The following is a 14,748-nucleotide window of genomic DNA, read 5'->3' on the forward strand; positions in this document are numbered from 1 at the left end:
ATAAAATGAACGACTCGTTATGTAAAAATTAAGGGATCTAATCTGTTTCGCTTAGTGTGAGCGAAATAACTTTTACGGCACAATACATCCAATTTCTAGGAATTGGTCTAACGAACGACAGGTCCTATTGGTTTCGCAATGACTTTTTAGTACATTTATCAAAATTTAATTTGTTAAAAGCTAATGGCTTTTGATAAGACTTTTGAAGCTAGTGATAAGGCGTTTGAAACTATTTGGCCTAAAAATTACTGATTGATTTTTGAATTTTTCCTCATAATTTATTTTTTTGTCGACTTTTTACCTAGTATCATTTAGCAAAAGTTCCATTTGCTGTGTTGTTAAGAAAATTTGTGTAGTTAAGGTTTTATCTGATTGCTTTTTGTCGTTGTTACTAGGTGCTTTTAATTTTAGATAACGATTTTTTTGCCGTTTGTTTTTCTCGTAGTCTTTCAATGGCGTTTTGTGAGCGCTTTAATGAGGCATAGCGTTATAAAATTCTCTCAGTAGTTTTAGTGTGCAACGAATTTTTTAAACTCAAACATCTATTTTTGATTCTCTTCGTTTGGTTCACAATTAAGTCAAAAATGTAGATGAGGTGAGGTCGGAACATCATGTGCAAATGCACATTAACGAGCCTCCATGTTCAAGAAATTGTCATTGCATACAGTCTCCACCAAATTTTTGAGCTGAACGCATTTCATCTTAACATAATTTAGGCACGAAAACTGGTAAAGATGGTGGAAGCCAAATTCTCTACTTTTTAATGACAATTATTCAGCGCTCAATTTTTTGCTGAGTTTAATTTGAAGAAATTTGGATTCAGCTGTGAATACTTTTACGCTTAAAAACTTAGGTCATGTTGCCAAGTTGGAAAAGAAACGTCTATTATGATTAAGACCGAATCTTGAGGGAGCGGTTCATGAAGTGAAATTTGTTACGATCGCAGCAGTGATACGACAAAAGTGTGTACCACAAAAATTGTTAAATTTTTTTAAACGTTAGCTGCGAAGATTGCTTTTTAGTGCCATTATACTGTTATTTGGCTCTCATCTTATACATATTCTCTCAGCTAATCCCCGATCCGTCTTTTAACTCAAATCAAAACAATGGACTGCTCTTTTAATTGTACATTTTTGCGAGTGACTCTTCAAATTCGATTTCCGAATCACTTCCATGAAGATCTTGGCTGATTTCCAGGACATGTTGATTTCCAGGCGATGAAATTGGTTTGGATCGCACAGTGTCTAACTCGTATCCTTCTGCACTGTTCGCTTTTGATGACGTTCGACCAGTTGAGTTGGTGTTGTCGCTATCTACGCTGCTACATTCACTTTCACAAAATTGGTTAATCATTGTTGAGTTTGTTGAACTGTATTGATTAGCCTAACTGTTTTCCTTTTCCAAACTTTCAAACCCTATTTTATGATATCTGAACAGCTCTTTTTTTCATTAAAAATCGGAGATTGTGATAAAATGAACGACTCGTTATGTAAAAATTAAGGGATCTAATCTGTTTCGCTTAGTGTGCGCGAAATAACTTTTACGGCACAATAAATCCAATTTCTGCTCCTAGTTTGACCACCTCTAATGAATAGACCAAAATAGGCCAATGAAACTAACAAAGACCGAAAATCATAAAAAAAATAAATCTTGAGCCATCGTTACGCCCCCCCCCCCCCCCAGCTTAGCGGGAACTTATTATTTTCATCTCTCAAGCAGACGTGCCATAATTTTTATAATGATATAAGATTTAGAGGCACGTGCCCTGTAAGGTCGAACGCAAAAAGTACTGCAGGCATTATAACAGATTGGATGTTTTGTTCTCGATGAAATCGAAAAAGATTTTTACTCGACAGTAACCTGGGTGCTCCACCGTGTAAGTTCAGCATTCGAAAACACAAAGCATTTATGATCAGAAGTATCAGCATGGCCGATAAGTTGGGGTGGGGGGGGGGGAGATGGACACAGGATGCTGATGAGAAGATTAAGAGCTAAAATTTGATGCAAACGAACTCGAGCTCATGATTTTTGGAAAACAGTGCCGTCTATCAAGTCCCAACTCCATCGATGCTTCCCAACTCAATGCAATATGTTCAATCCTCTCCAAAAGGCCTGTTTTTGACATGAATTGTTAATTTGTAAATTAGAACCCAACGGCAATGTTGAGAAATAAGGTCTTTAAGTAGAACCGAACTGAGACTAAAAGCAGCGTGACTTTGTATAATTCTATTATTGCTTGGTCTCAAAATGGAAATGAAATGGAATGAATATCCCCCATAAATGGAATGTTAGTGGTAAATTATCCGATGAAAGGAAGAATGGCTGAAGAACTGTTGATCAATGCACCACATGTTGTATGGACAAATAATATTGAATAAGAGTTTAAATAAGAATAATTTTGTCAAAATATAGAGGTCTAACCGACACACTCATTGTCAAATTTAGGAGACATTTAATGACCTATTAACACATGACAGTATTTTTGTAAACATAGGCAACCCCCGCTGAGAAAAACTAGCGAATACGGTCGAAAAATTGAGAAAAAAGACCGATTTTGACACTATATGCGTCTCCTTGAATTTTTTCTAGCACTATTGACGTTTTAGGTGATTCTGAGTCATTACTATTCTGGACTGCTCTGCTCCGATATTTATCTTAAACTGGTGCGTAAAAATTACTGGCAGGGGCAAAATGAAAAAAGATCCAAAATAAAATTAACTATATGTAGCAAATGATTTCAAAATATTAACAAAATATTGCTAGCAATTAAGTGAAATTAGTTGGTAACCCGGAGCTCGGTGGCAGTACAGACTAGCGCTGAATCAGTCTATGAGACATTCTGTTTTTTAGGTTGGCGAGTGTTCTGGTCTTGGCACAATTTACACTGGCCAGTCTTGATTTTTTGGTCTAATTTACTGCATGAATAATAACATGTTGTGCTTAACTCCCTGCAACAAGATTTGCTTTATATGCATTTCGAACATCTGCGTGGGTACTTTTAACCTTTTTTCAGCAGCAACTTGCAACCACTAAGCTAAATGGGCTTATAGGTAATTGCCTACAAACTAGCTTATGTATAAGTATCATGTATACTACTATAGTAATTAGCGGTTATAAGCTACAAAAGTATGAAAATACTCTTCTCAGACTTAATTTGGGGTATGATTAAATTTCAGACCATATGGATAAAATTAGCCTGGGCCAGATATGTGACCTCAATATATTCATGATGTAGAAAAGCTGACCTTAAAGAAATTTAAAACAATCTGGAGTTTCAGAATTGAATTTCAGTTTTATTATTGAGACGTACTGGTTCAGCGGCAAAAAACTCCGAGACTCATGTCCAGGTATTCAGTGCAGGTTTTTTTAGCTCAAATTTTCAATATAATTACAAATCAATCACAGAAAATAGGGGAACAGATACGCAATTGCAGATCTTCCCCTCTCTTCAGTAAAGATCTTAAAGTTTCTGAAATAATATAAACGGGTGCTGTTTTAAAACACAGAAGTGTAGATTTCAATCGCAAAACATGAAAAAGAGAAAATTTCAACACACCCAGTCGTACTTGTTCGGACAATTGTTTTTTAAAGTTATTAGTTTGATTAAAACGCTCTTAAATTTAAGCAAGGAAGCTCGCTATTGTGAGAACGCACATAGTGCTCCAGCTTCTCTCATTCCCAATTTTTGTTGATTTTGTTTTCAAATGGAGGGCAAAATTATAATTGCAACTCTAAAAAGACGGGGTACGCTTGAAATAGTTTTGTGCATGAATGCATAAAAATATCTATATTAACATTGGTATTTGAAAATTGATTTTCTATTGCAGTACAAGTTGATTTTAAACTATTAGTGAAAGAATTATAGAAAAAATGGCAAAATTTATAAGAAGCGATTAATAAATCAATCATTTCGAATGCCAAAAACGATAATGGTAATCGAAAGAAAATTTGATATTTGTAACTAAAACCCATCCGTTGCATCTTGTGATACAACCCAATTGGGAAAGACTGTTTCGCTGATTGTTTTTTGGCAAAACCTTTGAAAAATGTCCAAAACGCGGACACAGACAACCACGCATTGCGGATTTTCATGACACCTTGATAGGATAAATAAGATCAACCGATTGTCTTTGACGATAAAAATCATTAAAAAATTTACCAAAACAATGAAGAAAAACTTTATTACAAACTAGTACTTAAATTGCTCATTTTCTCTCAAAAATAACGGAAAACAGCTGACTATTTTAAAGCTTTGTATCTAAGTAATCTATTGATTTTTAGAAGCTTGTGTTCTGTTCGAGACATTATAAGAGAAGGAAAATTTAGAGGCTCTTTTTACGTATAGCAATAATTACCTAATTCTTTAAATATTAACTTTGTCTCTTATGGACCTTGCGATTTCAACATCAAATGAAATGAAGAGTGGCTGATTCAACAGTTGCTGCAGCCTCCAAAATTGTTGATTTTGGGATTTTAGAGTGAAACAAAGAGAATATTTTTATACATAATTTTTGAGTTTAAATAAGCCTTCAAAAAAATTTATTGATTTGAATCGAAACCTTTTCTATAGCTATTTGATTATTGTGTAACCGTTCAATTAGAAAATCACTTGGACAAAAAGGGGTCACGTTGCTGTAAAAAAAATGAGAGCAACACAAAAAAGGTCGCAAACTAATGACAGCAATGTTCAAATGACAATTGACACTTAAAAATTACCATTTTCCTCAACTAGAAAGACCAAAAAACAAACAAATGATATTTGAAATATCTCACATAACACCCAGACGTTTTTGAGATTCCTCTTAGGATTTTGGCCTCAGCTGATTGCTTTTCACGACAAAGCACAGAAAAAATTCTGCAATAACAATAGCTAAATACTCCAACAGCTAAAAACTACAAAAACGGTGAATGAAGTAGATCAATTTCTCTCATGTAGAACAGAAAAAAGAAAAGAGTGTTTTAATTTTTGAATATCCAATTAGTTCATATCTTAAAGATCGCTTAGCTGTAAATTTAGTGTTAGAAAATTGTGGTAGTTTTGAAGACCGTTTTGTGAAAACGCAAATGACCAGCACAACTGCCGTTAAAGACAACCATTATTGAATCAGCAGAAAACTTTAAAATCGAAAATTTTCAAAGAAAATTTTACCATTTCCAAAAAAAGAGACTACCAGTTGAAGTATTAAACGCTCAAAAAGAAGATTGAAGGCATGAACATATAAGATTTTAAAATGAACAATGATATCGATATAATAAAAAATGGCTTTGTACGCTCTTCCAGGCACTCGACGGGGACGATATTCAATTTTTTAACTGCCATCGCTTTGTTTAAGGACTAAAACATTTGGCCGATTACTTGAAAAGCATTTACAAAAACACTCAACGAAATAAAGTTTTTCCTAAAAATTTGCAATTAGTTTGTATGTGCTAAATGTTTCCCATTCTCTTTTTATTTAATATTCTCCTGACCCTCCTATAACTTTTACAGTTTGATTGTTGACTTTATATTGTCTACTTTGCTCTCCATTGCAAAAACAGGAATATTTCGACAAACCACTTGAAATTTTTATTTCTCTCAAAATACTTATAAAATTTTTACATTCTTTCTTCTAAGTGCAGAAAATAAGAAAAAAAATGGTTAGGTTTCAATAATGAAGAAAATAGTCGTTCAACGTCACCAAGGTCAGTTTGCAATAAAGGCATAATCTTTTGAAATTCAGTGCAAATCGAATAGAAATAAGTATAAATTAGAGGAAAATAAATTCCAGATTGTTCTACTGTTGAATGAAAACACAAATAGAGGTCGTTTCACTTCAAAAAAATTGGTCGGTGTTTTGTGTTGTTTGTCTTTTTTTACTTTTTTATAACCAAAGGACCTTAACAGGTTGATTTGGCACCCGATTTTTATTTAGAAATAATACAATTTTGGAAAACAAGAACAACTGAAGCAATAAACTGGTTATCTGTAAAAGCAAAACCATTGACATTGTGATGGTTAACCTCTAAACAGTATACTACCAAAGAACAAAAAGTGTGTCACAACTACGCAACGACTGAACAAAAACAGTGAAAACCAACCTTATGTTCAAAAAATTTTGAAATTTTAATGACAATATAAATCAGAAAAAAATTTTGAAATGAAAACTTTCTACGCTCAACGGTCTTTCTGATGATACCACCCAAGCTCTTCTTCGCCAAGTATATCGGTTGGCTGAAGATCATTGATTGAAAACTCATTTAAGCATTCAGTCACATTTTTTTACACAAAAATTTTTGTTTAAGTAGTTGTCACGGCAAAATGCTTTAAAGTTGCTAAATATTATTTTCCTCAATTCACGTTTTGCACTCTTAAGAGTGCACCACCAAATGTTCATCTTTGGAATCTACATAGGTAAGAAGCGTTTATATGAAGCTTTTTGCGTTCCAGCTAATTAAATTCTTCAACATTCTGACCTGTTACGATTTGGACATCAGATGATATTTTTTATCAAAACCACAGCAAAAGCAAAAATTTTGATCACTACTACAGTTTGTCTGTTTCTTGCGAGACTGCTGAAGTGTTTATGAAAAATTTCAGTAGTTCTTTAAAATAAGAGCATAAATTTTTTTTATTTTTTTTTTAAAAGAGCCTCAAAACATAGCTAAAACAAGAGCATAATTTTTGGTAATTTTTTCTAAAAAGAGCCTCAAAAGATAGCTAAAAAGTTTTATTGTCAATATAGTTGGTGAATATGTAAAATTGTTAATGGTTACTAACATTAAGGGGCTCTTGTTACTCGGTATTTTAAAGAATTCTTAAGACAACAGAATTTTCTTTAAGAAATTCAAATGGTTCTTTAGCTCAAATTGTGCTGATAACTTGGGGTTTGCATTGCACGTTTAAATTCAAACATTCAGATGGTTTTTATTTTTGCATTTGCGTGGATAGTGTGTGGGTCGAAAATGCCGGAGAATTATGCTTAAGTTTAAATCCCTAACCTTCATCAAGATTAAAGATTTAGTTCTTTGAAAAACACATAGAATATGTCATTCACGGTTTTATGTATCCGAATGTCTGATGCATTAAATATGCAAACACAAGATGAAATTGTATAATGTGGTTTGGCAACGCAAATACACACTCATTTTTGCTGTGCAAAAACCAAATCTATTTTGACTTGATTTCCTGAGCAAATCATTTCGATTTCAGGATTTTAAGAAAAAAGCGGCTTTGAACCACTGAATTGAGATTACAAGAGAACACAATTGAGATAATGAATTTAATTACATAGAGTGAAATCAACGTAGAATTATAAGTTTGAACAGAATGTGAAAATTAACAGTTCACTTGGAGAAAAGAACAGATTGGTAAACAAATTCACAATCAACTGAACAGATTGTGAATCAATACGTGACTTTTTCTGTTTGTTTTGGCGCCGCCGTTTGGTTGCGCATTGGGCTTGCCAGTTGGATTGGTATTTGATCCGCAATTATAGCGTTATCTTCCTGAACTTTCTCTTCTTGCATTGCTGTCGGTTCCAATATTGAAGGTTTTGTCGGAAGACGTACTTCAAGCATTCAACTTGTTTTGGAGTGAACTGATGACGCACAGCTGGTGTGGTCTCGTGGGTTGTATCTTTCCGATTGTAGTTCCTCTTTCCAAATCTTTCCGTGCATTCCGTGTATGCGTTTCATCTTCTATTCTGTTGCCTTAGGAGGCCGAGCTGCTCTCCGATTGACAAAAATTTTGCGAGATCTGAATTGCTGTTAAAGATGTCCATTTTCCCGCCCTTTTAATGACCGATGAATAGATGTCTGTTTTGACCACGTTTGGCCCTTGAGCGAGAACTTCATATAAGCCACCTAGGCTTTTCTTCGACACTTTTCCCTCGATTTTCAAGGTAGTAAGCTTTTGCATCTAGGGACTTGCATTCTGGTTAGGGTCTGCTTTATCATCCCGATCAAAGAACCTTGATTCTGCCTCCGGGTCGTCTGGTTTCCTATTACTTCTTGTGTTGCCTGCACTCTACAATTTCGTGCTCCCGTCATTTATCACTCCGTTATCTCAATTTTCATCCTTTATCATTTGGTTTCAACAGGTTGTTTCCAAGTCTTTTAATCTATCTATCATAGGTTTATAAGCTAAGCTTTTGCATCTGGAACAGTAATTATAATTCTTAAATGTGTATTCGAACAACGACCTTTTTAAGTACGGCTTTAACTGCTCGAAAGTTCGAAAGTTCTGTGTCGATCGAAAGTTCTGTTGACAGATCGAAAGTTCTGTGTCTAAATATATATAATGGCACAGTTTTTTGACGCTTGTAAGCTAAACTTTGATTTCGCCTATTCAATTATACATACAAGGCGTCTCTTTAATGTTTGATTTAGCCTCTACAGTAAACCAATCTATTTATGATATTTGTGGTTGTTTAATAGCGCCACAACTAATTCTATATTAATTTCCTCACCGAATGCTTTTTTGTTGTCCGATTTGACATATAGCATAGTCTAGTCTAAAGAATCTGGAATGCCATGCAAACCAACGTATCTTTGAAGAAATTTATGAACGTTTGCCCTATCAAAGACGTCAGCTGTTGGACAATTTGGGTATCTGTCAAAGCAAGTAAAGAAAAAACATCGTTACCAATAGGACCTACAAATTCAATTCGGATTCCTTCAATGAGCACATTAAATAAACTGAGTGGTTTCCAATTGAATTGCGGAAAATTAGGTTTTCAATTTTTATATATTTTTTAGCAGAGGTTACCATTTGCAGCTTTTGGAAAAAACGCTAGGTCAGTCGTTCCCCAAATCGCGGGATGTGTTCTGTAGTTCGCCTCAACTTAATCCTTCCTAATGCGGTTAGCTATCACAATTTCATTGTGAACAGAAGAGGCAGCCTGCCATCGCATGAAAGTCCTTCCAAGAACTAGGGATAAAGGGGAAGTTTGGCGGCCCTCTCCTCCTTGTTAGTGATTACGCAATCGCGAACTTCGCTCAAAATGACATGTTTTAAGATGAGAATAGCAAGAATGGTCCGCGCAAAAGTCTTGGATAACGCAAAATTGAATTCATCACTGTAGAGGTCTGTGCTCCGCTGCTGAGTAGGAGTTATTGGTGGCGGGTGTTGATGTTGTGGTCGGTGGAATTGGGCAATTGACAAGCCAGAGTCATACTTTGGAACCGTTCTTGTCGCGGGTCTGATCTAGGTCCTCTTGACCCGGTTTTGTCATCATGATAACTTTATTGAAATTTGTGGCCATTTTTTTGAAAGTATCGGATCTAATACAACTATTAAGTAGAATAAGATTTGACAGAAAGCGCATATTTATCTATTGTTTCGTCGTTAAAATGCGTTTTTGTTAAGGTGTTAATTTTCGTCACGTTTTCGCAATCTGCATTTTTTTGTGGAGTTGTGTTTTTGGGCCACAAATATGCTACAGTTGTTGTCCTGTACAATTTTTTTTTTCAGCAGAGTTTTGATTCAGGTGAATCCAAATTTACTTATTCAAGAGGCAGCTCTTATCGCATTCTTCAATCGAGTCACTTTTGAAATTGACAATTTGTTTTTCATATGGAGAAACTTTGACGGATTCACAATTGGGTTCGCGAGAATGTAATCAAGTAATCACACTTTGAGCCTAGGAGTTAATCAACTGTTAAATTGAATGGTGATAGACGATCGATTCGTCTTGTTAGTTTGCTATTATAGGACTTATCAGATCAATCAGATCAACGTTCTATATTACAGACAAAAAGCTTCTTTGATCTATAATTACCTGTAATGTTTTTCCGTAGAGATAAAAGTTAAAAAATTTCAATAGACCAAGCTACGGCTAAGAAATTACGCCCTTTTTACTGTATCCTTACTCTACCGATTTTTAAAATCTTGATGCAAATAAAACAGTTTGCCAACCTCCTAGTGTAAGTTGCTTCAGGTCCTCGTCATTGTCATGATGCTTTGCATTCAATTCGAGTTTTGAGATTAGTAATGACACGTTGGATTTAGCTTGTTTCAGTTTTTTTAGTTCTAATTGCCCTAAATTAACTCTCATGCTCCTCAGTCCAGCAAATGCTGTATTTTTCTTCAAAAGTGTTCTATAAGGATGACACAATTGAGCTAAGTTTGGAATACAGTTTGCATAATGGTGAAAGGAGCCCATACACGATCTGCGTTTTTCAGACATTAGTGCTTTCAGTAGTTGTATGGCATTGGTTCCATTTGTTAAAGTCACCATCCCGGACTGAGTAAATTTGTTTTCGATCTATTCAATTCAGTTTTTGGAATTGGTTATTCCCACAAATCTTTTCGCAGGTCTTCTCCATCTGGTTTTTTGAGATAATTTTAACGAGATTCAGGTGATCAACAAGATTTCAATTACTAACAATTAGTATATCATAAGAAAGCAGAATTTATAGATGTTTCTGACCTCCAAGTGTGTCTAATTTTTAGTACAAAAAAATCTTAACACCCTCAGTTTCTTCTCTGGACATTTTTGTCAGAACAAATATACATTAATTTCAACGTACTTCACCCATTTCAATTTCAATTTATTTCACAGGTGTTTTTAAACTTCCCACTGGTCTATTTTTGTTTCGAAAAATTTTTTAACCCAATTGTTTTCTTCTCAGAGACCACTTTCTGGTAGAACAATACTTTATTTCTTTTGCTAATGAGATGTTTTTTGTAGATCCTACATTACCAGAGTCAACCAAGAATAAGTATTTTGTTAAATGTGTATTTGGGAACTGATATTATGGGACCGTGAAACCACTGCAACATAGCTGCCATCTCAGTACTGATAATTCGTTTCGCAAAGCGCATCAAAGTTTCAGATGATGTTCACAGTCGTTTCATTCTGAGCATAGCTCTCAGTGTTATAACTCTGCTTCATTGTTGTGAGTTTTTGTGACGAATCTTGGCGAAGTGCTTCTGTATTTCCTGTCAACTGTGGGACACCCGTGGTTGCATTTCTTGACGACTGCAGGACAATTTCGATTCATTCCAATTCTGACCACCGTTTCTGCACATCGCGTGGGTGAATCTATTGCTCTCAATGTTTGAACCCTGTTTGTACTGTTGATTTACACCTCGAAATCGTCAATTGTTTTGTATTGCGTTTACGCACTGTGTGTTGCTCGATGTTATTTGTCATTGATTGGTTTGACCTACTTCCACATAGGGGGCAATGTTGAGAGACCATTCAGGATTGAGAGTATCACAAAGTATTTTGCGCTTTATGTCATTCTTTGACTTATTTGTAATAAATATGTCACGTATAACGCAGAAATGCAAATTTCTGCCAATTCTTCGAGGGTAATATAAAATTGTTCAACCAACTGAAGTTTTTTTTGAGAAGAAAATGTACCGATAAAACGTGATGTTCTGGTGTCGAATAAAAGAACTTTTCAGGATCTTCCTCAGTTTTTGGGTTTTTTAAATTATAAATGACTTCGTAAGGATTTTTTTCTCAGAAAATTCCGTCAATCCGTTCCAATGCTCAAGCACCAAAAAAGAAACAGTTTTATGGTCAAAGAGTGCCCATAGACGTTCGTTCACCAATAAGAGTTCCGGCTTCTACAAGTTTTCTACAATTCAGTACCTATTTTAGTTTGAGTTCACTATTCCGAGCTTGTCGTTTACATTCAAGGTGTTCATTGATGTCCTGTATTTTTACCTCATATTTGGGTTCGGTTGACAATCTTACCTCTTTGGTTTGCCAACAAGGAGAGTATCGCTAATAGTTTTGCATTTCGTTAATATTTTCGGATTCGCAATTCCTCCTATACAATATTTGGTTCCTGCGTTGTCCTTATACACTCATTTTTTTTTGCTAAATCAAGCTCTTGTTGATAGACTACTTTCATTGTTTTTGATCTGGAAAACCCTAATCTATATACTTCAATTTTAGCAACTAAACTAAATTGCCTCTTTGGGCCTCTAAACTGTGATTACAAGAGCCCAACTGAACAGCTGAGTTTAATTGCTTTGAAGGAAACTGGTATATTTATAGGTTTGAACAAATTGTGGACATAAGTATTTCACTTAGAGAAATGAACAAGTTGGTAACCAAATTTACAAGCAACTGAAAAGATTGTGAACCAACACTCGATCAGACAGGAGGATGAAGAAAATAAACGAGGGCTGCCATTTATAGAAAAAAAGCCGGAAAAGAAACGGAAAGGCAAAATCCCAAACGAATTTTGAAAAGAACACAAAGATAAAAGTAGGAATCCAAATCCAAATCTAAGGAGGATGGGTGTAATGTGTGTACTGCAGAATAATTTGTATGATTTTTCTGGCGATCTTTCCATATTTGGATTGTTTGTGGACCAAAAATGTCAGAGAATTATGATCAAACTTATGTGTGCATTAATATTTATATTGTTGTTCTGTTAGACAGATTTTTTTACAGCGTGATTAATTCATCGAGAAATAAAACAGAGAGCATATAAACATGATAGATAATAAATCGAAACGGACAAACACAGAAATTTCACTAAAAGAGACACAGTTTTGGAGCAATTTCACAGATACTAACAATGGACTTGGTGAGCAAAAACGTGTTACGAATGACTACTGTTTAACTTACGAATATGAAGTCGTCAATGTCGACAATCTCTTTGCCATAATCGCAACAGAACAAATCGTAAAGAACATCTTCGGGTCCTTTATCAGGATCGTCATCTCCGTCCGTCAATTGTAGCGACTGTTTCTTCCTTCATTAACATTTTCCGATGGATAAATTAGAGGACTTTCACAAGGTGATTTTATGATTGAAGTGTTATCCATAGCATCGAATTTTATCGAAGTGTTATCCATAGCTTATATGCAAATAAAAGAGTTTTTCTGAGTTCCCGCAGAACCCCCCCCCCCCACCCCATCACTTTTTCGTTGACCGAGGCTGATATCACTCTATTTCTACCTAAGTTTAGAATTTGATTGAGAAACTTGGGGAATATAATTAGTTTTCAGCCAGAAAAAAAATCTTAAGTTGGCGTTTCTTGGATCTTTGGATCCCCCAGTAAATTAGGGACCCCCCCCCCCCATTTGTATATGTTTAAACATTTTGCATGCATTTGAATCATTACGTATGATTACGTGTGAGTGAGCATTTAGAAAATACTTGTAAAGCGGTTGTTTGAAAAGGTGCTTTGAGCGGTGGCGCAAACGGAAAAGATCTCTTCTCTGTTTCTTAGGTTTTCATTCAATGTTGTCAAAGAGTTTATTTTTATTCCTATAGGAAAATGTTCCGCATTGATTATGATACTAACGAGAGCTTTTCAAGCAAACTCTCCGACGAAACCCGATCAATCTCTGATGACTGACTAATAAGTGGTCTACGAAATCCAGCCCCATCGTCCGGCAGAGGCTGAACCGTATCCGTCAATTCCTCAGTTCCAGACATCGGGGTTCCAGTGTGAAACAAATCCTCGTTAATTTGGCAATGTTCTGTCGAATTCCGACACGAAATGGAATCTTCGGGTGACAAATTATTGTCTGAACTTATAGTTTCGTCAGTTGAATTTTCAGTTGGTAAATAAAACAAAATGCTGTCTGAATTGTTGTTTTCTGGCGTAGGCGTTGTTGCTGTTGTTGTTGTTGGTGATGATGATATATCACCGTTTCTATTTCCTGTCGAGACCCCTATAGGGCATGAAGTTATGTTGTTTGGTTTGTTTACGTTGTTGTTGTCTCTGTCAACATTTTTTCGTGTGCTGCTGTTCATGACTTTTGATAACAATTTCGGAGAGCTAATTTTCTTCAAAAATTGCATTAATTCGAGGCTTTTAATGCATAATTGGTATAACTTGACTGAATGAAGTGTTTCGCAACATAACAAAATATTTATTGTTTACACGTAAAAAGCGCGGACATGAAATAAATAACAACAATATGACTTCTGGAAGCAAAAAACGTTCTTTTATCTCACCTTTTTTTATATTCCTGATTTTTGGGAAAGATTGAATGCATGGGGTGTTTTATTCTCATTTCGAGACTAAAGGGAAGACATATATCATAAAGAAGAGGAAAAAAGATTTCAATCCTGCAATTTCAAGTCACGTGAAAAGAGAACAGATTGTTTTGTGGGAAACAAAAGACGTTGATTGATGACTTTGACGTCACCTACACAATTTTATTTGTTTCTCAAACCATAAATTGTTTTTTAAAATTTGGTAAATGGGAAAAATAAACCATTCAATAAAAAAAATCGTACAACTAAACCGCCGATAAACCTATTTATTTTTTTTTTCAAAGCAATCGGCAGTTTTTTTGGTTAACAATTAAGAGAAAATAAATACCAGAAAACCAATTAAGTTATGAGTCTGCTAACTTGGTTATTATCTAATACGCGCCGTTAAGTTCTAACTCATGTAAAACTTCAGAAGTTAAGGAAATTCAGAAGTGAATTCCTAGGAAACTATATGGAATAATACTGTGGAAATAAATTGAAGGAATCGCTGAAGTGTGAAAGAATAGCGGTTTTGCCTTTTACGGAGCTATAACACGTTTTATGCATATAGGGAAATACCTATTTTGTAATAGACCGAACGCACGGCGCGTGACTGTGTTATTCTATACCTAATCTTTTGACCGTACGAACGATAGTAATACATACACTCCAAAAAAGTGAACCAAAAGATAAAAAGCAGAAAATGATTCGCTCTTAAACTCTTACATAAAATAAAGAACAAATTTTCATTGTTTAAACGCTGTAATGAATTTTAATGTGCGCGTGTTGTACTAAAATATGCTGTGCTTTTTCA

This window comes from Convolutriloba macropyga, unplaced genomic scaffold, assembly GCF_964194025.1.
Source record: "Convolutriloba macropyga unplaced genomic scaffold, txConMacr16.3 SCAFFOLD_1344, whole genome shotgun sequence".
Classification (NCBI taxonomy): domain Eukaryota; kingdom Metazoa; phylum Xenacoelomorpha; order Acoela; family Convolutidae; genus Convolutriloba; species Convolutriloba macropyga.